Here is a 23,385-nt window from a genome sequence, read left to right as displayed (position 1 = left end):
GCCCCTCACTCCCCACCCGCAGCCCCCACTATCCCAGCCCTGGAGAGGTTGGAACCAGGATAGCAGGGGGCTGCTGGCAGAGAAGCTGCAATGGAGAAGGCAGGAATAACAGTGGCAAAGGCCACGGGGAACTGAGGCTTTTAGAGGCTTTTAAGGGGGCTGGGAGGATGGGCCCAGTGGGTGGCCGGGGCATGTGCAGGTTCATGGTGTCACCGCAGGAGGCACCGGCCGCAGGCTCTGAAGTGCAGCAGATGCTGCAGCCTTGACTGCCGAGAGGGGAGTTTTCCTAGCACCCATTGTTCACTCCCAGGCCCCAGCGAGCTGGGGCGTGGGCCTGGGTTAATGCTGCTCCTGGCACTCAGCTCCGGAGTGGGGGCTGCCTGCCTGCCCCACGGGGATAGGGGAGTTGGGGGGCCAGCCCCACCCCAATCGTTTCCTTAAGCTTCACCCTGTAGGCAGGGAGCGGGGCCCAGGGAAGGCCTGTGTTAGACGGGTCAGACAGGAGCTCACAATGGTCATGTCTGGGCTTTTCCTCCCCCTCTCTCCTCTGCACAGCTCCTCTTCATCCTCCTCCTCGGTGCTAAGCACTGCCCTGCTGAGCCCGTTCCAGCGGGGACTGGACCCAGTCCCACTTCTCCCCCGGGCGGAAGGAACCGCACGCACGGCCCCCCTCGGAATCCAGTCCGAGCCCTTCTTCTCCCTAATCCAAGGGAGCGAACAGATGGGTGGAATCCTCTCTGTGGCTGGCACGGTGGCAGATGGCATTAGCTGGCACTCTGTCACCTGGGCGCCTCCATCCTGCCGCGGATTCTTCTCCGAGCCAGGCCTGGCTGCAGCAGGACTCCATTCCTGCTGGGGGGAGAGGGGCAGGCCATCCAAGCTGCTGGGGGGCCCATCCATGGGTGCCTGGCGGCCCCCCGCTACCAGGAGAGGGGTAACTCCAGGCCTGGCCTGCCACTCTTGAAGGATCCATGTCTAGAGGGCTCCTGTACCGGATGGGGGATGCATCCGTGTGGCTTGGGGACTGGCGCACCTTCTCCGAGCTGCTCTTTTACCCCCCAGCCATTATTTTGATTGGGTGAGCCAGAGATGGGCCCGATCTGCTGAATTTTAGAGCCCGATCCGCTGAATTTTAGAGCCCGATCCCTGCATCCGCAGGCTTTGATAAGGCGCCAGACACAGCAGTAGTGGGGGAAGTGCTCTCCCGCCCCATCTGACTTGGTTCTGCTGTGTTTGGGCCCCACCCCACAAAACAGGGTTCAGACCCCTCAACCTGTGAAATCACCTCCCGCTCCCAGATATCCCCTCTCCAAGAGCTGGCCGTGTCACAGGACATGACCCTAGGCTCAGATTGTCCGGCTCCTGGTGCTGCAGGATGCCTGGGTTCTCCCTACCGCCTCCAGGGGCTGTAAGCTACCCCTGTGATTAATGGAACTGGCCACTGGATGTCACTTCGGAGCTGGCAAGGGGATAGGGGGAGGAGGAGAGGATCGGAGTCCTGAGATCTGGGAGTCTCTCACTACTTCTATCTTTCTGGGAGGGCAGGGCATGAACTTTGGGCCTAGGGATGAAATGGCTGCATGAGGAGCAATAAGGGGCAGTTTGAAAATGGGATAACCTGGTCGCTGTTTTATAGATGGGGAAACTGAGGCACAGAGAGGGGCAGTAGCTTGCCCAATGCCACACTGCCAAACAGAGGTAGGACTAAAACCCAGGAATGTTGACTTTAATCCGCTAGACCCCACTCCCCTGCCAGAGCTGGGAAAAGAACCCAGGAGTCCTGACTCCCAGCCTGCACCCTGCTCTAACCACTAGATCCCACTCCCCTCCCATAGCTGGAAATACACTCCCAGCCTCCTGCTCTAAGCACTGGACCACACACCCTTCCTGAAGTAGCAACAGACCTCCTGATTCCTGATACCCCATCCTGCGCTCTGAGCGCTAGGCCCCTGTGGGAACAGAACCCAGTCGTCCTGAGGCCTGCTCCTGTCAGTACTCTGGGATGTAGGCAGGTCCCTCTCAGAATGCTTCTCCTCTCCCGCCAGCGCCGGCCGCACTGAATCTCCGCAGAGCTGGCCCAGGGACTGTTCCATATTCGCAGACAATCTGTTTGCGCCCATCTGGTGAAGTTGTAGCCCGTCTTTCTCTCTCTCAGCTCTCCCCTCCTGACAGAAATAGTCTCAGGTGTCTAAATATCCCAAGCCATCTGACGGGCAATAACCAGCCAACAACCACTTGCTCACGAGACCTGGCTCCTGGGCTTCTAACAGCTTCCAGACAGGTCAACAAAACCTTCCCCTAACTTGATGGTAATGGTCTCCATGTCTTCTACAGGCCACTTGGTTGTCTCTTGTCCCACTCCCCATCTCCTTTTAGGGGTCATGGGTCACCGGGTGCAGCCAGTTCCCTCTAGTCCCATCATGTCTGCTTGGCAATGTCTGTCTTCACCCTGAAATCCACCTGTGTATCCTGGGACAGCGGGGGGCCTCCAGCTCCAAACAAAGATGTGGGTGCTCTGAAAACTTGGCAGGGGAGTGTGTGTGGTCTCAGCTCGATTCCCCCAAAACAGAAGCGCCCAAGCTCAGCGACCGCTTTTGGAAAACACTGGCCCTGGTTAAGCCAAACCTCTTGGTTGGCTTTGCCAATGGAGTGATATGAAAAACAGTCCCTGGAGCATATGTCAGGAAAGTCCCAAAACAGTTTAAAAAGAAGTTTTCTTGCATATCAAGTGGTGCGGACAGACTGCCTCATGGGAGGGGACAAAGGGTTCATTGACATGGGTTTGGAGTGGACTGACTGTTTCATTTGCCGATTTGCTACTTGAGTAATGTGAACATTGCATTATCTATCTATCTATCCCCCCCATCTATTTATCTCCATTTACACCCATCTCTCTCTCTCTCGCCACACTTCTGTCTGATCTATCTTTCTATCTATCCCCCCATCTATTTATCTCCATTTACACCCATCTCTCTCTCTCTCTCTCGCCACACTTCTGTCTGATCTATCTTTCTATCTGTCCACACACACATATCAAACTAACAACCAATATTACCCCTGTATAATGGACTTTGAATCAGTTACTCCATACACAGACTGCACAAACCAACCCATGTAGCAACATGCTGAGTGCTTAGCTATAGGGAGGACTCTCTGCGAGTGGTCAGATGTGTGGGTCTGACTCTGAAGCTGGGCATGGGGCTGAGTGGCTCAGTACAGGCCCTAAGCCCTGCTCTGTAAACATGCCTGACCGTGCGTCCCTAGTGCCAACCTCTTGGGACAGTGGCTGATGTGACATATTGATCTATTAATCCCAGGCAGCTCTCCACTCACAATATTGCTGTATGTAGGGCGTTGGCTGAGAGCCAGTCTATCTGATGCTCTTGTGACACCATTGGGCCTGATACTGCTCCCGCTGAAATCAAAGGGCCTGATTCTGGTCCCCGTTTTGTAAATGGGGACGAACTCTAGTGAAGGCAGTGACTGAGTGGAAGAGGGTAACTCCTGGGCAGTTTTACCAAGGGAGAAAGCTCGTGAGGCAGGATGGTGCAATGGTTAGGGGGCTTGCCTGGGTGGTCAGATACCTGGGTTCAATTCCTGTGGACGAGTCCTGTAATCTCTTGGGCCCGGCTCCTCCGAGGAGTTAGATGCCAAACTCCCACGGCCTGTGCGGATCTGGGCCTCCATTTCCCGACGCCCGGGGGAAGCAGAACGCACTGACGCTGCTGAGGGGCTTGCCGTTTGGAATGTCGACCAGAAGGAGGAACTCAAGGGCAGTCTTGCTGCTCAGGAGGTGCTGGGTGGGTGGAGGTTTGCTCTTGGAATGATAGCGTATCCCTCAAGGGGGTGATGATTGGGGGCGCTACTCGTATTAACCATTTGTCCTGCTCGAGAGCTCAAAGTACCTTCCAAACCTTCGTTGAGTCTCACCACCCTCACCCCCCGCCCGAGAAGAAGGTCAGCGTCAGCCTAATTTCACAGAGGGTGGGGAAACTGAGGCAGGGCAAATAAGGTGTCTGACATTGTGTATCTATCTATCATATGACTCAGTGCAAGCAGAGGGGAATTCAGAAGAGCTCTCAGACCCCCTGTGTTCAGAGGGTCCCTTTGCCTTTCACATCACTGACATGAGGACGCAACTGAGCCCCCGGATCCTGTGGCTTCCTGCTCCAGAGCTTTCCCCACCCCCGTTTTGCGCCGCGCCCACCTTGGAAGCTGAGCAATGGCTCGGTAATGACTACTTTGGGAGAGAGAGAGACACGGGGGGGTGGGGGGAGGGATGCAGGTGGCATCAGAGCTGGCACGGTGGCAGTTAATCAGGTTTGCCAGCGCCATCTGTCAGAATGTGAGCATCTGGGAGTCAAGGTGACCCTGTCACCCTTCGTTAGAATTACGAGCTTGGCATCTGTATTAAACTGCAACCAGCCGCCGCAGCAGTGCAAATGCCCGGCTGGGGGAGAAGCGAGCCTCTAGCTCAGCTGGGCGAGTTGATAAATGGAACTAATTTGATCTTAATAATTCACTGATTCACGACTGCCAAAGGGTCTGCACTCCCTTTCAGTGCGTCGCGCGTCGCGCCACCCCCGCCCCGGGCCCCCCCGCTCCAGATTGGTTTGGAGGAGCGCTTTGCTCATCACTGCCTAGCACAGATGGCCTTTCTCTTGTGCATTGGAGGGAGGGGTTGGTTGTCCCCCCACCCCCCATTCCCCCGCACCGGTGTTGTTTTCTGCACATGGAGGGAGCGGGAAGGGACGACGGAGGACAAGGCAGCAGGTGTTAGAGCAGAGGCCCCTGCACCTGGGCGAGGCGGTGGAAGGCGCCAGGCTGCCGTGCTGCTGCAGTTGGAAGCAGCTCCTGCTACCCCCTCCCCAGCTGACGCTGGAACCCGATCTTTATTTTTTATGTCTATCAACCTGCTCGGTGCCTCTGTCTGGGTCTGCGGGGTAGCCTGCCTGGCTGGCTGTCCTAAGACAGCATCGAATGGCGGGCGGATAGCTGTGTACATACTAAAAGGAGATCCATCTATCCCCACACACCCCTTCTATCTATCTATCTGTCTATCTCCATATCCCCCCCTCTATCTAGCTATCTGATGGATTTGTACTGATGTCTGTCACCATAGCAGCTGAGCTGCCTTCCACTCACGGTAGATTGGCAATAGCATTGACCCTGGCGTAGTTCATAGCATCTCGGTCCCCTCTCCCTTTCTGGGTGTAGTAGAGCTGGACTCACCCGGCGGCGCCTCCTGCTGGTTGTCCTTGGGAATTAGCTCATCAGCCTCTGGAGCGCACTCTGGTGATCCACCTTACCGCCGGCCCCAGTCCCTCCCAGGATCAGGTGCCTCCTACCACTGGCGTGCTGCCCCCTGGCAGTAAACAATCCCTGAGGGTCTCCCTTCCCTGGGGAACCCCCACCCACTACCCCCACCTTGCCTCAGTCTTGGCTACTGCCAGTCATCGCTTAGCCCCGCTCCCCAGGGCAGACTGCAGTTTATCAGCCACTCATCATAGGTGAGGGGGTTTGGACCTGCTGCCTCTGCCTACCCGTGGGCTGCCCCCTTGCAACCCCAGTACCTAATAGGCCCTACTCTAGGCCTCGCAGCCTGGGGGTTTCCAGGCCGGAGCTCCCCTGCTCCCAAGGCCTTTCCCCCTTAGCCCTGCTCCACTCTAGGTGTTCCCTCAGGTCCCTGCAGCCAGGCCCTTCCCTCTGTGAACACAGAGAGAGACTGGCTAAGCTTCAGCCTAGCAGCCCCTTTATCGGCCCAGCTGCGGCCATTTCCCCAATCAGCCCAGCTCCTCTTGCCCTCAGCCCTGGCTCTCTCCCAGGGCTGGCTCTTAAGCCCCACAGGGCAGGAGTGGGTGACCGCGCTGCTACACTGGGCTATGGAAGTTTCGGGTTCAGATAGGTTGTGGTTGTGATCCGCCTGTCAGGAGATCTGCAGCTCGGTAATGGCGGATGTGTGAGTCTGGTGTCGGGGGTCTCCACGTCTCTGTAGGGAGGATCTGTTTGTCTCTGTCAGGGGGATTTGTTGCCAGGGAATCTCTCCATCCAGCTCACATTAACAATGGACCGTTGTGGCTCAGGCTCTATCCATGCCCCTAAATCAGAAGCTGGCAAGTTATGGGGGCTGAGCTTCCCTAGTGTGATCCCTTCAGGAAAGAACAGAAGCCCCATGTCCGGGGGTGGTGCGTGCGGGTGGCTCACTCTGCCGCTATTTGGACTGGCCAAGACTGATCCCTTTCACCTGCGCTGCTCCACCTGACTAAGCAGGGGTGAATGGGGAGGAAAGGGGCGGACTGAAATTTCACTCCTTGTCAGAGGCCCATCCACTGAGCATACTAGACGTGAAGTGTGGAGATCTGGGACCCGGTAGAAGCAACACCACGCCGGGACCTGTGTGGGTGGCTTTTTTTGCCAACAAGCTGGTATGGGTCCAGGCTTCACACCTGTGGATCCCCATTTGGTGGCAGAGAGCAGGCGTGTGTGTGTCATGCAGAGTACGTCTGCCACCTGTGTGGCTCTTTGGGTCAGAAGAGAAAATAATGTCCCATCCTAATGGGTGTGTTGGTCCCTTCCGGAGGCTTAGCACCACCCCATCCCTCCTGGAGGAGGATGCTCCACACCTGAGAGTCTCACACTGTCCCTGCTCAGAGCACAGCGACAAGGATCAGGAGCATTTCCCCCCTTGGAGGGAAAACTTCTGGGTCATTCAGATTTTTTTCTCTTTGTGCTCAGATGATTCTGAACCTGGCTAGGAGGCCGTGCTGCCGGCTTCACCAACTGGCCGAGGCAAACCCGGTTTCTGGCCGAGCCCCGATGGGACGTCCAATTCCAGAACGTATTTTATTTGTGCCGCTGTTTGGGGAGGACAGGGTGGAGGGATGGGGCCAAACACCACCACTGAGACAAGATGCTGGGAATGAAAAGCATTGCAGCTATAGCTTGCATGGCACTGTAATTGTCCATCGGTTGGTAGGCAGAGCTGGTAGATAGATAGTTTGAGAGAGATTGGCAGGCAGGCGGGCACATTTCTCCCTTTGGCCCCGGAGTCTTGTTACCCATGACACCCCCAGCTGGAGCTGCTTGGAGGGTCCTGCACCAGTGCCCTGCCTGTTGCTCCTTCCCCCAGTCACTCACCAGCCCATGGGAACGCCTGCTGGGAGCAATGGCTTGTCCTGGCAAGGCCAGGTCCCTGCTCCCAGACATGTGCTCAGGCTGAGCACCAGGGGGCGCCCTTGCCCAGCAATTTGTGGCTGGCACAGCGGGGTTTGGGCAGCCTCCTTCCCTGGGAAGCAGCCATTTCCTGCAGCAGGATTGGGGGGCAGGGGGTGCAAGCTCCCAGCTGCTCGCACCCTGCTTTCAGCTTCTCTCTGCCCCCGGAGTGGGGAGGGTGGGGGATTCCCCCACAGGGAGGCAAAACTGCCATGTAAAGGAGCATCCCTAGCCTGCCTGCAATAGCAGAATGTGCGGCTCAGCTCTGACCAGCCCTCCCTCATTCAGGGGGCAGGATTGAGGGGGACCAACAGGGCTGGAGGGTCAGGGAGCTCAGGGCTGGGCTAGCAGGGGGCTGCAGGTCAGGACGGAGGGGCACCAACAGGGCTGGGGGGGGAGGGTCAGGGAGCTCAGGGCTGGGCTAGCAGGGGGCTGCAGGTCAGGACGGAGGGGCACCAACAGGGCTGGGGGGGGAGGGTCAGGGAGCTCAGGGCTGGGCTAGCAGGGGGCTGCAGGTTAGGATTGAGGGGCAGCAGCAGAGGTGGGGGGTGGGAGCCCAGGCTTGGATAGCAGGGGGCTGCTGGAATTGTAGGGCATTGGCAGAGCTGGGGGGTCAGGGAGCCCAGAGCTGGGCTTGCATGGGGGTGTGGGTCGGGATTGAAGGGCACCAGCGGAGCTGGGGAGCGGGAGCCCAGGGCTGGGCTAGCAGGGGGGTGCGGGTCGGGATTGTAGGGCATTGGCAGAGCTGGGGAGCCGGAGCCCAGGGCTGGGCTAGCAGGGGGGTGCGGGTTGGGATTGTAGGGACCAGCAGAGCTGGGGAGCGGGAGCCCAGGGCTGGGCTAGCAGGGGTGTGTGGATTGGGATTGTAGGGACCAGCAGAGCTGGGGGGCGAGAGCCCGGGGCTGGGATATCGGGGGGCTGCAGGTTAGGGTTGTGGGGGACTGGCAGAGCTCTGCAAGGAAACCTCTCCTTATCTCCTGTTTTTGCGCTGATATGGGCCTTGCCGGCTATTTGGCAGAGCTAACCAGGAACGGAACGTTCCTTGTTTGATCCGATTTGTCTCGATCCAGTTGCCCCACTGGGCTCATCCAATGGAAATCATTCGCTGGGGTGGGCAGGGTGCTGGTATTAAACACCCCTCCTGTTTGGCATGCCCTGATCCTTTCACCTGCTCTGATCTGCAAACTGCCAGGCCCCTGGCATTGCTAGCACCGTATGGAGCCATCCCCACAATGCCAGGCCTGGACAGACAAGGTGCCCCCTTGCGGATAAGGACTCTTGGCTCGCGATGGGCCTTTGTTCTTGGCGGGGCTGATCAGTGCCCGGTGAGGTGCGTGCAGCTCCAGTGTGAGTCTGTATCCACCTCAGCCCAGCACTGGTAACCGAACAGGAGCCTGTGGGGCAGCGGGAGGGGGCTGGGCTCCTGCAAGCTTTGGGGAGAAGGTAGCTGGGTGTGTGTGTGTCAGAAACCGTAGTGGAAATGTCCCTGTGTGCTAAGGTAAAGGGCCCCCCCATAGACCAGGCTGTCCTTTGTCCTTGGCATAGAGACTGGCTCTGTGTGTGTGGGGGGGGGGGGGGACGACACTACACACACGGAGACCGGGGACTCAGCCTGGTGTGGGGTGATCTGAGACTGGCTCAGCCCAGGGCGGTGGAGGGGGGAGTTCATTGCCCCGCCCAGCTCAGCTTGACCCCATACCTGTGGCTTTACCTTGGCTCTCACTCAGGGAGCAGCGGAAGACGCTTCCTTCCCCCCCCCCCCCCCGATGTGCTGCTCATCCTTCCTGTTGCTTCCCCTGCCTGTGTTCCCTGAGCCCCCATGCCACGATGAGGGATGAAACCAGCTGGCAGTCGCCCATAGGGGTCATGGGAAATCCCTCTGCCCGTGGTTGGGTCCCCTGCACAGCCTAGATGGCCCATGCTGGGATGGTTGGGGCTAATGCTGCAGGAGCTCTGGTCTAATTCAATCCTCTTTCGAGTTCCTCAGCTCCCCCAGACCCCAATCCTGCCCCCTTTTGGCCTGAAATTTCTCCTGCCCAGGCTGTGGGCCGAGGGGAATCTCTCTGCAGTTAGAAGGAAATTAACTGGGTCCATTTCAAATTAGACACACAGATGCCACCAGCCCCCGGATTCCCCCTCACCCTGCAGATTGTGTTTGCTCAAGAAAGGTTTGGGGTTTCAGGTGTTGGGCCAGAGGCATTGTCACAATCACGCATGGGGGTGCTGTGCCCTCGTAGCCGGACTCAGGACTCAGCTGCTCCCAGCTTTTTGCATTAAGCACATTCAGAGTAAGGTTCTCTGACTGCAGAATAAATACACCCTTACCTGGAGCTGAGCAGGAATAAGTAATGCACATTAAATTCCCTCCCTACTTTAGTGCAGGTTAATTAGCATGTGCAGACGAGGCACAGAGAAAACGGGATTTCTGGTCTGCTGGGGATTCCCACATTTCAACATTTGTTCTGAAAAAGGACGAGGAGCTGGAATTTCCCATGGAACAAACATTCCAGAAATGTTTGATTCAGAGCGATGATAATGTTTCGTTTCGATAAGGTAAAAACGTTTCCTTTCGATCACAGAAACGTCGGGCTGGACAGGACCTCGAGAGGTCATCTGGGCCAGCCCCCCGCACTGAGGCAGGACCAAATATACTTAGGCCAGCCCTGACAGGTGTGTGTCCAGCCTGTTCTTAAAAACTTCCAATGACGGGGATCCCACGGCCTCCCTTGGTCACCTGTTCCAGAGCTGAACTAGCGTGAGAGAGAGAGAGAGATTTTTTTTTTCCTATTACTGAACATAAATCTCCATGAGCTGACTCCCTGACTCCTCGTCTTCCCCTCTGTGGGAGTGGAGAACAGCTGAGCACTGTTTAGAACAACCTTTTGAAGACTGTGATCATGTCCCCGCCCCCCCCAGCCTTCTCTTCTCTAGACTAAACATGTCAAAACATTATACCATGACATACAAAATACACTATACGTTGTAGAGAATATTATGTCATAAAATTAATATTTGGCTTAGCTTGTGAGGCCCTGACATGCACCTGGGTAGCATTTCTCTGCTTGGATGTAATGCGATAACTTTTGAACATTGCATCCGATCACTTCCAAAATCTCAGGGAATATTCCAGGCATCCACGGGCAGAGCCCTATGGATATTTGGAGGGGGAGGGAAATCAGGAAAACCACGACGGCGGAAATGGCCACATGGAGCCCCTGGCCTCTGGTTTGCACAGTCACAGCTTCAGCCACCTCCGTAGTCCTCTATAGGTCAAAGGACCGGTTGATGGCAGAAGTTAGCACCTTGCAGCCTAACACGCTAGCTCTGCCCCTCGCCCCAGTGGGGTTTAAAATGTTGGTACTGTGAAAGAGAAAATGAAGAAGAAAGGAAAAGGAGAATAAGAACAGTGGGGGAGAGGAGAAAGGGGGAGAAGTAGGGGCACACTCACAGCCCCTGGCATAGGGTGGGGGAGAATGGGAATGCCTGGTGTGGAGGGTAGGGAATGGGGGCACACAGAATCATTGGCATGGGGGGAGATGAGGGGATACAGAGCCCCTGGAGTGAGGGAGGGGGTGGGATGGTTGCAGGGAGTTCCTGAAATAGAGGGGGATAGGAGAGTGGCACCAGGGAGCTCATGTGTGGGGGCAGTGTAGGGATCCAAGGAAACCCTGGCTTGTGGAGTGAGCTTGGCCCATAGAAGCAGTTAGAGCAGGGTGGGCTGGGAATCAGGACTCCTGGGTTCTATTCCCGGCTCTGGGAAGGGGGAGGGGCTAGTGCTTAGAGCAGGGTGTGTGGTGAAACTAGGAGCCAAGACTTCTTGGGTCTACTCCCAGCTTTGCTGCTACTTGACCTTCAAGCCACTTTCCTTCTCCATGCCTCAGTTTCCCCCTCTCTAGTATAGCACTAATGAGTCTGTAGCAATCCCATGGCCATCTGGGAATTTCACAGTAACAGTCAGAGTAGAATCCGGCCCCTTCCGTTCAAAAGCCCGGGCCCCCTGTGATGGGATCCCCAGGCACAACCTGGAACTGTGGGACCTCTGTGCTCCCTTAACTCTCCAGCCTGGGCTGTCTCACACAATGCTATGCCAGTGACAAGCTGCAAACCCCTCCAGGCACTGTGATCACTCAGCCATCAGTATGTGGAGCCTCACACGCAGTGAAATTGCATTAATGCTCCCTGAGCCACTCATGAATCATACCAAGAGAGGCACCAGCCAGTCACCCCAGCCCTGGCCTTGCACCCCAGAAATATACTATCTTACACTGCTTGAGAATCCCTTGGGCAGTGCAAGCTCATTAGTTAGTTTGCCATTTCTTCAAAGGCAAGAGGAAATGCACCAGCCTTTGTAATCTGAGCTGAGATTCCCCTAGCACTTCAACCAAAAACACACTGTTGTAGGTAAGATATAAAACAGATTTATTAACTAGAGAAAGATAGATTTTAAGTGATTATAAGTAGCAAGCATAGAGATCAAAATTGTTTACCTAAGAAATAAAAATAGAAACGCTGTCTAAATCTAACTTTAACAGACTAAGCAAGGTTTGAATCAAGCAGTCTCTCACCCCAACAGATGTTACAGGCAGCTCACAGTTCTCCATACACAGGCTGGATTCCCTTCCAGCCTGGGACCAATCTCCCTAGTTCAAAGTCTTTTTCTTCCAGATGATCTTCCAGTTGTTGAGATGGGTGGGGGGAGGGAGGAGGCCAAGTGATGATGTCACTGCCCCTCTTTTATACTTTCTTCCAGCTGCTAGAAAGATCCTTGCCCTGACGTGGGGGTCAGGCAGTCCCCATTGGGCAGCCAGCCCCCATGGGTCAGGCAGTCCCCATTGTCTAAGGAGCCTCTGGGAGAGGGGATTCTTCTTGATGGGCCATCGACGTCTTTCTGGCCAGCGATGGCTCCTCCTTTGTTGCAACTGAAAGGCCAGCTGTGGTGTCTCCCAACCTCACAACATATTTCAGTAGCACATACAGCAACAAGTCGTAACTCCCCATACAACGATCGCACAGCCAATCCAACAGGGTACTCAGCTTCACCAGATCAAGACTTTTAAAATGATACCTCACAAGGCCTGCATTGTACAAAACACGTCATATGCCTGTCACCATGGTGAATATGGGGGTTCCAGGGTGCTATTCTGAGGTACAGTGTAACCGCCCCCCGAGCTAAAGGAGACTCTCACTATAAGCTGTACAGGGTCTGGGACACAAAGATGTGCAGTTTGGGTTCCATCCACTAGAGGCCAGTCTCTCCCAAAGAGACTAATGATTGGGGATTCCTACCATATTGCATTTGGGGTGGGGGTGAGTGAGGCTTGGAGGAGGCTCTGTCCCCTTTTACTTCTTCACCCGCTGGAGCATAAAAAATCCCCGTTGGCTGGGACAGTAGCTGCTTTTGCCCCCCTCTCCCTCCGCCCCCCGGCTTTTCAAACCCAGCCAAATCTCCGAGGCTTAGAGCCAAGGTCTCACTTGGGTGGTTTAACCCTTCGCTGGCCCCGCTTGGCTGATCTGTTTCTGCTTTCTTTGGAGATGAGGAGAAACAGATGGGCTCCTTGCCCAGGGGGTTCAAAGCAGACTAAGGGGGTTAGGTACCTGAAACCTCATTGGACTTGGGCTTCTTGTGCCCATCCCACCCTTCTAAAATCTCAGCTGCAGCTGCTGGACCATGCTCTTTAGGGTCACCTGGCGATGCAGGGGAAGTGGGGTTTAGTGATTAGAGCAGTGGGACATGGGAATCATGCCGAACTCCTGGGTTCTGTTCCAGCAGTGGGAAGGGAGTGGAGTTCAGTGGTTAGAGCAAGGGTGATCAGGAGTCAAGACTCCTAGGTTCTTCTGTCCCCAGCTCCGGGAGGGGAGTGGGGTCCAGTGGTTAGAGCAGGAGCTGAGAGTCAGGACACCTGGGTTCTATCCCTGACTCTGGGAAGGGAGTGGGGTCCAGTGGTTAGAGCAGGAGCTGAGAGTCAGGACACCTGGGTTCTATCCCTGACTCTGGGAAGGGAGTGGGGTCCAGTGGTTAGAGCAGGAGCTGAGAGTCAGGACACCTGGGTTCTATCTCTGACTCTGGGAAGGGAGTGGGGTCCAGTGGTTAGAGCAGGGCGATCTGGGAGAGGAGTGGGGTCTAGTGGTTAGAGCACTGCAATTGGATCTTCTTTCCTCTTTGACTGTGGTGTGGGTCAGTCTCCCATACATATAAAGAGCTTGAAAAGCAAAACTTCAACAGGGGTGTGACCCCTAAACCCCCACCCGTGTGACCCAGGGTAGAGCACATGACTTGGTCACATGACCTGGCTACCATGCACCCCCAGACACACACTTGCAATGAGCATGCTTCTGGGTCAGGCAGGGGGTTAATATCCCCCTGCCTCCCCGCTTTTGCGCCGAGTAAAGATTATTGCTCCTAATAACCTGCCATTTGGGAAAGTTTGGAACAATAATGAGGCAGCGTAATGGGTTCCATGCCTCGCTCCTAGGCCGGCCAGGGGAAAAACCCGGTTTTAATTAAAGAAAGAATTGAGCGGGGAGCGAGAGAGGAGGCACGGAAGGAGGTTGTGGGCTGACTGTAAGGGAGACATGAGACGAACCCTGCTATGCTGGGGTTCTCCCTTTACAGAGGGAGGCGACCCCCTAGAAGTACTGCAAGGGACGCTCAATGGTCCTGCTTTCCTAGCGCCGTCCCCAGAGCCCACCCCGCAGGACAGTTGGGATCAGCAATTTCTGAGGTGTCGAAGGGCTGCTCATGGTGGAAATCAGAGCGTTCCAATCAGGGGAGGAGGGGAGGCGTTGTCATTGTCATCCCTGTGTTACAGATGGGGAAACTGAGGCAGGGAGAGGCACAGCCGCTCACGCAGTGAGTTAGCAGTGGAAGTGGCAACAGAACCCAGGGGTCCTGACTTACAGCCCCTTGCTCTAACCACGAGTTCATGCAGTGGCTTTCTGGGGTGTCTCCACTTGGGGTGGCCAGGGAAGGTCCTATCCGAAACCTGCTCCTTTCCCCACAAACCTTCATTCTCGAATTGAACCCGAGCTCAGACTCTTCAGAGGTATGAGAAGGTCCTGATGCAATTCACTTCCTTCCGGCCCTTCCTGTGTTAGTACAGTCCCTGGATCTACAGCCTGATGGTAGATTGGCGTGAGGGCCGCTTGTTCTAAGACACTGCTTCCCACGGCCCCTGGGGAGCAGAGAACAGCCAGAGCTCAGGGCTGTCTGTCCATCCATGTCCCCGAGCCACCCCCACAGTCCCTGGGGAGCAGAGAACAGCCACAGCGCAGGGCTGTCTGGCCAAGCCCCCGAGCCACCCCCCTGACCCCTGGAGAGCAGAGAACAGCCAGAGCTCAGGGCTGTCTGTCTGAGACCCTGGCTCACTCCCACAGCACCTGAGGAGCAGAGAACAGCCACAGCGCAGGGCTGTCTGGCCTTGCTGCTTACACTGGGAGAGAGATAATGTAGGGTTCACACTCCAGCCAGGATGCCCTTGTATGCAGAAGGTATTTTCAGGGTGCCCTCCCCCTGTTTTATCCCCGTTTTCAATGTCAGCGCATCCTGAAGGGCCCTAAATGTAACTGGGGATGGAGCTCTGTGTCTTCATTTTGTCTGCATGACTGATAGGAAGGGAGAAGTTCCCTAAAGTGACAGGTTAGTGCTAGAGAAGGGTGGGGTCTAGAGCAGGGGTGGGCAAACTTTTTGGCCTGAGGGCCACATCTGGGTATGGAAATTGTATGGTGGGCCATGAATGCTGACAAAATTGGGGGTTTGAGTGTGAGAGCTCTGGGGTGGGGCCAGAAATGAGGAGTTCAGGGTGTGGGAGTGGGCTCTGGACTGGGGCGGGGGTTGGGGTGCAGGGGGGGTGAGGGCTCCAGCTGGGGGTGCGGGCCCTGGGGTGGGACTGGGGATGAGGGGTTGGGGTGCAGGAGGGTGCTCTGGGCTGGGAACAAGGGGATCAGAGGACAGGAGGGGGTCAGGGCTAGGGCAGGGGGTTGGGGTGCAGGAGGGGGTCAGGGGTGCAGGCTCTGCGTGGTGCTTACCTTAAGCAGCTCCCGGAAGCAGCAGCATGTCCCCCCTCCGGCTCCTATGCGGAGGTGCGGCCAGGTGGCTCTGAACGCTGCCCCTTCCCGCAGGAACCATCTCTGCAGCTCCCACTGGCTGCGGTTCTTGGCCAATGGAAGCTGCAGAGCTGGTGCTTGGGGCGGGGCAGCATATAGAGCCCCATGGCTGCCTCTACACATAGGAGCCAGAGAGGGGACATGCCACTGCTTCTGGGAGCCGTGCGGAGCCACAGCACGTGCAGAGCGGGGCAAGACCCGGACCCTGCTCCCCAGCGGGAGCTCGAGGGCCAGATTAAAACATCTGAAGAGCTGAATATGGCCCCCGGGCCGTAGTTTGCCCACCCCTGGTCTAAAGGTATAGGGCTGGGAGCCAGGACTCCTGGGTTCTATCCCCAGCTCTGGGTGGGGAGTGGAGTCTAGGGGTTAGAGTGAAGGGGAGGGGGGCTGGGGGTCAGAACTCCTGAGTTCTATTTCTTGCTCTGCAAGGGGGTGAAGCCTAGCAATCAGAGCACTCTGATTGGCTCCTCATCCCTCTTGACTCTCGCATCACGCAGATTCCCCATCTGTACAATGGGACTGAAGAGTAAACCCTCAGGCTGCTGTGGGAGGTGCATGACCCCAGACCTGCTGTGCAGCCCAGAGCCTGCCCGCATGATGCAGGTGGGCCTGTCTCCACAGCTGCCCTACAACAGTGGGAGCTGAGCTTGGCCCTCGGCGGCAGGGCATCTCCCAGTGCGATTGTCCCCTGCCCCAGTGTGGGTATCCTATAGGCTGCAGCTGCTCCTGCCCCCTGTCGACCTCTCGCTCCCAGCCCTGCGCTGCAGTGAAAGCCTTAAACCGACCCCAAAGTGGAAACACACTTTTCTTCCCAGCTTCTCTCTCCCCCCTCCCAGGCCCCGGTGCTGCGTGTCGGCCAAGACGCCTTCCAAAAAAACCCCACCGCAGCTTCAGCTAGGCCAGCTCCCGCTGCGAAAACCTGCCTGAACTCAAACCTCCTCCACAAAGCGTTTGCTGCGTGTCGTCTCCCCGCCTGGGGGGTCATTTTCGGGGTGAATCTGCTCAGATCGGCTGAACCTTGACCTCCTCCCAGCCTTGCCTCAGGCGATATTTACGAGCTCTCTCGGTGTCTTTTAATGGAGGCGAAGCATCGAAGGGAACTAATTGTGGCTTTCCAGCCCAGCTCCCAAATTCAAACCCAGCCATTCCAAAAGCCTTCTCTTCTCCCAGCTCATATCACACTCCATAAATCTCAGCCCATGTCATGGCCCCCCCTTACAATCCGATCTCTCTGTATTTCCCCCACCGCTGCCATTTTTTCCCTCTCAACCTTTCTCTCTCTTTGTTCTTAAGTTTTGCCAATTTTTTTTTTAAAGGCACATTTTTGCAAATTGCTTCCAAAAGTCTGCAGTTGTAGAAAACACACCCCGGGCTGGGGTTTATTTTTGATTCAGGGTTCATTTTATATCCTCTATATAATATACATTGGAACACAGGGAATGGCTAAGATGTAACGTTTTTCTTGGCTAACGTCTCGACTGGAACTTTGATGGGTTTTAGAGTTTCTTCAAAAGTTTTTTAAAGAGATAGAATGCAACTTGGCCGTTCTAATAGGAGCCTGGCCCCAGCTTTCACAATCGGGTCAGAATTTCCCCTAGGCTTTGAATCCCACGTTCTCGTGTGGGTCCACTATAGAGTTAGTAGGTAGCCCCAAGATTCAGAACTGGACCATAACTTACCTAGGGACATTGGGACCCTGCCTATGGATCTGGGCCTGTTCACTTGAAAAGGTGACAGCTTTTCTTCTCTCCTGTGTCTGTTCTTTGTCTGTGTCCTGTGTCTTCTCTTTGTCGGTTTCCTTGTCCCTACCTGTGTACTTTTTGCTCTTGTCCCATAATTCTCCAGGCCCAGATCCCGGCCGTCTGAAATGTATGGGCCTGAGTGTCTGCTCTGTCAACCCCATTTTGCCTGGGTGGAACAGCCTGGTGAATCGGGCCCAGTCGGGTTCTTCTCTGAGTAAGGGGCTATTCAAGGTGGGTTCAGGGGAAGGATAAGAATGGTGGTTCTAATGGTCCATTTGTCTGGCCTAGTCATTTAGGCCATGGACTAGCACTCAGGAGAACCTGGCTTCTACTCCTGACTCTGCACTGGCCTGCTGGGTGACTTTAGGCAAGTCACGGCACTGCTTTGTGCCTCGGTTTCCCCTCACAGCCTTTGTCTGTTTAGACTGTGAGCGATTGGGGGGCAGGAACTGTCTGTGCAGCCCCTCGCACAATGCGGGCCCCAATCTTGGTCAGAGTCTGGGCAGCACCTGGTATAACGGGGTCCTCAGTGTTGTTTGGGGTCTGTGCAGCACCCATCACAGTGAGTGGGGTGGGGGGGACTCAGTCGGGGGCACTCTCCCCTTGCAGTCAGTGCTGGCCCCAGTGCAAGCTAGTCGGTGCTGTACTTCAGGGAGTGGGGTGGAGGGCTCAGTGCGCTCTCCTCTTGCTGTCAGTACTGACCACAGTGCCCCAAAATGTCACAAAGGGGTGGAGGGAATGGAGCGGGGGGCTCCATAGGAGGGGCTCTCCCCGCTTGCAGTCAGTGCTGGTCCCAATGCCCCATTGTAGCGCTAGGGGGCGCTGTGCTGCAGGTCGTGGGGTGGGGAGCCACGTAGGAAATGCTCTCCCCTGGCGTCTGTGTGAACCCAAGCGCAGTGCTAGGGGGCGCTGTGCTGCTGGTGTTACTGCTTTTCTGATGAGATATAAAATGAGTCTTTGGGGGGCCTTACAGAACCTGGCGTCGGCGTCAGCCCCAGTGTTTTGAACATAAGCTGATTTCGCCAACTGTGCTGTTTTAGGTGCATGCCATCCCCTTCTTCCCCTCGCATCCTGAATTGTTTCTTGGTGTTGCTCCATGTTGCCTGTCGTGCACCACCCCAGAGGTGGCTGCATTTCGGAGCTGAGTGAAGCAACGGTGATCTAGCTGTCTGCTGGATCCATTCTTCAAGATGAAAGATTCCTTGGAGACCTCAGGTAGGAGCCACTCAGGTATATTTTATGCTATAAAATATACAATATTTTTATTATTCATTACTTTTTACAGTAGTATGTAGAAGTTCCAATCAAAGAGCAGAACCTGGTCATGTTGGGTGCTGCCCCTGCCCCTAAGAGCTCATAATAAAAATAAGCAAGACAGACAAAGAGAGGTGGGGGGGGAAACTGAGGCACAGAGCGGTTAAGTGACTTGCTCAAGGTCACCCAGCAGGCCAGTGGCAGAGCTGGGAAGAGACCCCATGTGTCCTGATTCCTAGCCTGGTGTTTGATCTCTGTTAACCTATGATCTAACCAAAGTCTATGATGAGAGCGACGCTGAATGTGATGAACAGATTAAATGGATCGCCCGTGGCTCATCCTGGTGTTTCACTTTCATTGAGTGGGCTTGGGAACGGGAAGGCTTGAAAGAGAGAAGATCGGTGCTGTGTGCAAAAAAAACCCCCTCCGCTGCTCTTCACGCAGCTAATTGCCTTTGCAGATCCTGAGTGGACGGCATCCAAAATGCCCTGAAACGGTTGTCAGCTGCAGAGGTGGCTGTGTGGGGGTGTGACGAAGACAACTTTTCAGCCCCCCCACCCCATGCAAATGCTGCCGCTCGCTTCCCTCGGAGGCCAGCGTGGCCGGTTGTGTAGCCGTGTGTGTGTGGTTTTGAATTCATTTCCCAAAGAAGATGTAGCATCTTCACACAGCACTTGACTCCTACATCTGTGTTCACAATATGGCGTCCTGGCACATCTGTTGGCTCTGAGACTTGTAGTGCAAATACAGCCGGCTCTGACCATCTGGAGAGAGGGTTTGGGTTGTTGTGGTTTTTTTTTCCCCTACCTCCTCTTCTTGTGTGCTGGGTCTGGGGAGAAAAAGCAGATCCATCTCTGGGATAACTGGAGGCATATGGACGTTACTTAAGACTAGCTCCCAGCGCTGGCAGTCCTCTGCTGCCACTGAGCAGAATGCGTTCAGCAGGTTGACGGTCTCCTTGCATGAACACCCCTCACGCACGCATATAGATCTGCATACATGTGCGTACAAACACCCCACACGCTCCGCCCTCTACACACTTATACTACACACGGGTTTGTTAACACCCACCATAACCACATACATGTATGTATGCACACCCCCCCCACAGTAGACGCATACATAAACACACAGACATATACACCCACCTACATGCATACACCCCGTACCTAAACATACACCACATACACATTACAGCCATGAACACACCCGCCACCCCACATACGTGTATACACCCCCCAGCCATACACCCCACTCTGTAGCCACATACACAGATGCACACGCCATACACATATGTATACAAACACACACATATATACAGATATGCACATGCCATATACATACGTGTATACACACATGCATACCTATACACAGATGCACACACCATATGCATACATATATACAAACACATGTACATACACCAAACACATGCACACACATACACACCACACACACACATCACACACGCACGACAGCTGCATACATATACACATATAGAGCTACATATCCACTACATCCACATGTGTGTATACACCCCCTACACACACATACATACACCACACACACAACAGCCACATCCGCGTACACACACATACACATATACGCACGCACTACACTCCCCAGCCCCCAAGCCCCTTGGCAGCCCCAAATGCCCCTGGATCAGTGTTGGCTGACCCACTTTAGATTGTTTGTGTTGCTTTCGATATGCTCTCTCTCCCCCGGGAGTCTGGAGGCCCCAGGAGACCTCATTGCCCCAGGCTGGGTCTGGTCTCCCCAACCTGCCTTTAGATATTGGACAGTGACTGCGTGTTGTATGTCCCATCCTCCTGTTGCTTCCACCATTCTCCCCCACTCTTAGCGTCAGCCTTTCCTTCCCTCCCCCGCAGACCAGCAGCAGGCCTTGGCTCGGCGTAACAGACCGCGTATCTTGATGATCCTTGGTGAACAGAAGGGGACCCACGCTGATGCTCAGTCCCTTTGGAATGTCTGATGGGCCAATTGGAGTGGTGTTTGCAGCTAAACTGGAGATGGATGGATCGATCTAGCTATCCGCATACGCCCCGTCTGTCTGTCTGTCTACTAGAGCATTTACCATCAGGAAAAACTGAACTCCCAAATGCTCAGTGGAGGCTAAAATTTCCATGTAGGTTGAAAATGTAACCAGTATTCATTACCAATCTCCTTCTGCTTCTGCATTAAACCGCTGGGGTGGGTGGCTCAGTAGGGGGCGCTCTCCCCTCTCAGTCAGTGCTGACCCAGCATGGCACTAGGGGGCGCTGTGCTGAAGGAAGCTGGATGGGTGACTCAGTAGGGGGCGCTCTCCCCTCGCAGTCAGTGCTGACCCAGCGTGGCACTAGGGGGCGCTGTGCTGAAAGAAGCAGGGTGGGTGACTCAGTAGGGGGCGCTCTCCCCTTGCAGTCAGTGCTGACCCAGCGTGGCACTAGGGGGCGCTGTGCTGAAGGAAGCAGGGTGGGTGACTCAGTAGGGGGCGCTCTCCCCTCGCAGTCAGTGCTGACCCACCGTGGCACTAGGGGGCCCTGTACTGCGGGACTTGCCATCTCTCAGACAAGATGGAAATCCCAGGCCCTGTCTGGCAATAACCCTCTGGCACTTTACAGCAAGAATAGGCGTGTGAATCCCGACATTCCAGCCAACTATCCAGCTCAGTAATGACAGGCCTTCCCCATCCCCCGCCTGCAGGCTGTTTCAGGTACAGGACTCTCCTTCCCACTGTTGCTGCGTGCTGTTAGCCAGCTTGCCCCAGCAATGGCTGCATTTCAGCACAGATGGACGAGTCGTGGCTAGCAGGGATAGAGCAGTGGTTCTCAACCTAGTTACCGTTGTGGGCCGCACATGCAGCTCTCTGTGTGTTATGTGGGTCACATCCACACACTATGTACCTGTATGGCCCTGAGGATGTCACATGGGCCGCAGCTGTGTGCTGATTGGGCCACGGGTGGAGAACCACTGGATTACAGTGAGGCAGGTTCTCCCTTCTAGTATGGCTCTTAGTGCATGGCTTCAGCTGCCCTTCAGTATAACGGACCTTTCACTGGAGGCAGTCGTCTCTTTGGAGAGACAGCATGGCCCAGTGGATAGAGCACTAGACTGGAACCTGGGTTCTATTCCTGCCACTGACCAGAGGCATGGCCTTGGGTGAGTCACTTCCCCACTCTGTGCCTCAGTTTCCCTATCTGTGTAATGGGGAGAATGATTCTGCCCCTCTGCTTTGTAAAGCACCTTTGAGAGCTACAGGTGAGAAGTGCTAGATTAGAGCTAGGTGGTGTTAGTTATTAGGTGTATTATGGGTATGCCCAGGAGCCCAAATAATGGGCCAGGACCCTATTGTGCTGGGTGCTGTACATTATTTGTTAGGTTTATTACGGTAGCCCCCAGGAGCCCGAACCATGGACCAGGACCCCACTGTGCTGAGCATTGTACAACTACAGAGCCAAGAGACAGTCTGGACTCCTGTGGCATCCAAGGGACCCAAGGATTGTACGTCCTGGCTATAGTGAAAGACAGGGGAGGAAGGGGAAAAAACCCGCGTTTTCTGCCTTAGTTTCTCCATGTTTCCCAGCACGTGGTGGTTGCTTGTTAGGCTAGGTAGAGGCACCCTGCCAGCTCCCCCCTGAGGGATTTCCCCTGCAAAGGACCCAGTAGGCCAAAGGAACAGGTAACAGGGAGTTCTCCGTGCTCTCGTTTGAAGGAGACGATTGGGCCTTCCTTTCAATCAGAACTTGTGACTGTGCTGGAGTCATCAAAGAGGGGAAGTTTGCCACTGTGTTGGAGGAGGGGATCTGGGGCACATTTGGTTCTGTTCCCACCTCTGTGGAAGAGTGGGGTCTAGTGGGTACAAGAGAGGGGCTGGGAGTCAGGACTCCTGGGTTCTATTCCCAGCTCCAGGAAGGCTGTGGTGTCTAATGGTTAGAGTGTAGTCTGGACTCCCAGCTCCGGGCAGGCTGTGGTGGCTAGTGGTTAGGCCGTGATCAGGACTCCTGGGTTCTATACTGCTTGATGTTGACCAAGTTTTGAGAGACACTCCTGTGGAAGGGGCTGTAGCAGGCAGGAGATCAGGGTATGTTTGTAAAGGAAGAAAGAGAGAGATTCTTCCTCATCTCAACCCAGAGACTTGGAGCTCTCTGTGCTGCTGCTGGCCAGCACAGGTCAGGTATCTCCTTTGTGCCCTGGGCCTCCAGCTGAAGATCCACCAGGCTTGATGGACAACCTGAGGGAATGGAGTGGGAGGCACGCCAGCCTTACCCACGTGCGCGTGCGCGCACGCGCGCACACACACATGGAGGGAGACGGCTCAGCAAACAGCCACAGATCAGAGGGAGAAGGGGAGGGGGTAGGAATGGGGGTGGGGAAGCTTGAAGCAGATGGTCACTTTGGCAGGGCTCCGAATAAAGAATCTGTTCCATACATCGCGCACAGCAGTCTCGGGGCCTGGCTGCTGCCAGGAAAAACAGAATTACCTCTCTGATTACAGCGAGCGAGAGCGAGCACTCTTCCTGTAACACTGTGCTTTGTGAGCCAGCCAGGCCAAATAAGGGCCATTTAAAAAAAACAACCCAAATGGTGCAATAAAGATCTTACGTGTAAAGATCATACGTGTCCCTTAGCCTAGGCTTGGCATGACTTTTGTGCTGGCTGGGGTCAGCAGCTTCTGACACTGGAATGGCCTCATGCATACAAAAGCAAAGCACTTGGAAAATTCCCCACCAGCGCACCGCTGTGATGGCAAACGCCACCAGGTGGGGCTGTTGCGTGGTCTTTTTTGGCAGTGTGCGAGCAAATTTTTAGCCTTGGGAGAATTGCTGCTTGGTAATGTTAGCCTGAGGTTTTGCAAGTGTGACTTGCTGGTCAGGGTGGGTTAAAGGGCCCAGATTTGCAGAGGCCATGCATAGAGCTGCTTGGAAAATTCTCATCAAAATGTTTTTTCAACAACAAATTTTGGTCAAAATTGAGTCATTTAGAAAAACGTGTCAAATGTGAAGAAAATTTGTTTTGGGGGAATCCCCCCAAAACCAAAGTGTTTAAGGGCAAGGGCCTCTGGCCAACCCTAGTTACT

General features: G+C 55.1%; 1 long non-coding RNA gene across 1 annotated transcript in view; it reads left to right on the top strand.

Annotated features, from left to right (window-relative positions):
• Positions 1-20,541, top strand: part of LOC119564799 — a 29,041-nt gene extending 8,500 nt beyond the window's left edge. The window contains exons 2-3 of the long non-coding RNA XR_005223649.2: positions 18,098-18,272; positions 20,198-20,541. This is a non-coding gene — a long non-coding RNA (uncharacterized LOC119564799). The remainder of the gene's footprint in view (positions 1-18,097; positions 18,273-20,197) is intronic.
• Positions 20,542-23,385: the final 2,844 nt, after the last annotated feature.

This window comes from Chelonia mydas, chromosome 20 (genome assembly GCF_015237465.2).
Source record: "Chelonia mydas isolate rCheMyd1 chromosome 20, rCheMyd1.pri.v2, whole genome shotgun sequence".
Lineage (NCBI taxonomy): Eukaryota > Metazoa > Chordata > Testudines > Cheloniidae > Chelonia > Chelonia mydas.
Note: the sequence above shows the minus strand (reverse complement) of the source record. Positions and strands in the feature narration are given on the sequence as shown.